At 33.9% G+C, this 2604-nt stretch overlaps 1 pseudogene; it reads right to left on the bottom strand.

Annotated features, from left to right (window-relative positions):
- Positions 1–737: 737 nt before the first annotated feature.
- On the bottom strand, positions 738–2022 carry LOC111885475 (3beta-hydroxysteroid-dehydrogenase/decarboxylase-like; annotated as a pseudogene).
- Positions 2023–2604: the final 582 nt, after the last annotated feature.

Genomic DNA, 2604 nt, shown 5'->3' on the forward strand with positions numbered 1-2604 from the left:
TGGAAGGTGCCAGAACTCCGGGGGCATTGGGTTGGTTCCTTCCCACTCACACACACCAAGCCAGAACTCCACTTAATCTAGCACCAAAATAAGCCTGCATTCAGAAAGCTGCAGGGGTGAGTCACAATTCAAGAATATGTTAAAATTTGAGGAATAACATGTTCAACCAAAAAAATATTAGAAAACAGGGTTAAATGTGAAACATAGCAATGTAATAATTTTCAAGGTGCTGGAATACTTGAAATCTAGATTATTTGCTTGTTTGTACATCCAGATGATTTTATCACGAACATAAGTCATGTTATCAACTTTCTGAAGAAGTATACCATTACAAGTGTTCTGAAAGCAACCTCAATCAAGGATTCTGTAACATTGATATTGAGATTCATTGTTGACTCGAGATGAACATCTGTCATGACTGGGCTGTTTTGAAGGGCACTTTTTCCTTGCTTTCTTCTTAAGCTTACTTGGAACTTCCAGGGTTCAAGGAAAGGCTCCCATAATACCTGGAGAGTATAATCAAAATAAGTTATCATCAATTCATCATTGCATAAATTGCTATAACACAATAACACAATATTGCATGAAATTAATTATGTTAGTCATGAAAGCTTGTCCAGTCCACAGTCATGTCCCTTGTAAGAAATGCAGCGCAAAGAGAAAAATGGATATGCAAATTTGCTATAACACAGTAACACAAAATTACTGTAAGGAAAATTTTGTATAAGACAGTTGTTGTAAGGCAATATTGCTGTAATACACAATTTTTGTAAGGAAAAACAAGAAAAGGGATAACAGATAGCACGACAAGCATTACTCCAGAAAGCGCAAGCAACAATTGGAATATACGAACATTTAATGGTTGAAATTTGAATAGTGATTATCTTGAAAATACTATTAACTAATATCTGATTCAATTTCCTTCCCTGTTAAGATATGATTCAAATTCACTGGTTCAATCTAATTTCAGTGATTGTAGGGTTGTTAACTAAAAGAGGATGGCACATGTACATGGTGGTGCTGAGGCAGATGTTGGATTTAACAGACAGAGTAAGTACGTTCCACCAATTTTGCAATAGATGCAGGAATCTTGATTCTTGGCCTGCAAACTACATAAAATCAGAAATAAAGACAAAGTGGAGCTTTAATCTTACCATGAAAACAAACCAAAAATCAAGAATATACCATTCAAACCCAAGCCTAACAAGAATAAGTGACATGAACTCCCAAAATTTTATTGGTTCCATATTCGTTATAAAGTAAGCCTGAAATTTTAAAAAATTATAAAAACTCCATATATTATATTGTCTCAAGTAAAATTGAGAAGGTTTATTTAAATTACCTCTCCTGCAGCTCTCTTTGAGGCAGATCCATCTGAAGCTAGAGCTCTTTCAGCACATACATGAGCATGTGCAACATTCTCAACATATGTGAAATCATACATGTTTGTTCCATCTCCTATAATAAACTGGTAATCCAAAAATCAACCAAAGAATGTAAAAATTAAAATCAGTTTCAATTAAATAGAGATTCATTAAAAACTTATACAATCGAATTTCAGATTACCTTTGATTCCCCTGCCCTTGCTGCAGCAACTACAGAGGGAACAAGTAACTTATCACCAGGGCAAAAAATACTACTAGGACGAATGCAACATGTTAAAAGACCATAAACCCCATTGGCCTTGATAACTAGTGCCTCTCCCTCAACTTTAGTTTCAGAATATGAATCATTATGCTTAGAAGGTTATGGCAATGATTCTTCTCCATTATGTATTTCATGTATCCCATCAAAAACTACACTAGGAGAACTTGTATGGATAAGCCTCTTCACACTAAGTTTAGTACAAGCATCAATTATGTTCTTAGTACCTGTAAATCCAAAAACAAAAGTTAATACTCTCTTAGAAATTAACTAACTTTGTTTATTATCTTTCTTTTTAACTTCAACATTGATTGAATGATGCAGCTGGTAGTTATTAATGGAGGAATCAGGTGCAGCCATATGGAAAATCAATTCTGCCCCTTCACAAGCTGCATAATGGCAAAATCACACATCAAACCATGTCAAATGCTAGAAACAATGACCATGTAGCTAAATTATCATAAAAAGTCTATATCTATAGGAAGGATAGATAAAGCTAAATTACAATTTACAAAACTAATTAAGTTACCTTTGTACACATGTACATGGTGGTGCTGAGGCAGATGTTTGATTTAACAGACAAAGTAAGTACGTTCCACCATTTTTGCAATAGGCATCATCACAGATGCATGAATCTTGATTCTTGGCCTGCAAACTACATAAAATAAGAAATAAAGACAAAGTGGAGCTTAATCTTTCCATGAAAACAAACCAATAAGAAGAATATACATTTCATACCCAAGCCCTACAAGAATTGTATTGCTTCCATATTCGTTATAAAGTAAGCCTGAAAAATTAAAAAATAATAAAAACTTCATATATTATCTCAAGTAAAATTGAAAAGGTTTATTTAAATTACCTCTCCTACAGCTCCCTTTGATGCGGATCCATCTAAAGTAGAGCTCTTTCAGCACATACATAAGCATGTGCAACATTCTCAACATAAGTGAAATCATACAT

Source organism: Lactuca sativa, chromosome 8, assembly GCF_002870075.4.
Source record: "Lactuca sativa cultivar Salinas chromosome 8, Lsat_Salinas_v11, whole genome shotgun sequence".
In the NCBI taxonomy this organism is placed as follows: Eukaryota; Viridiplantae; Streptophyta; class Magnoliopsida; order Asterales; family Asteraceae; genus Lactuca; species Lactuca sativa.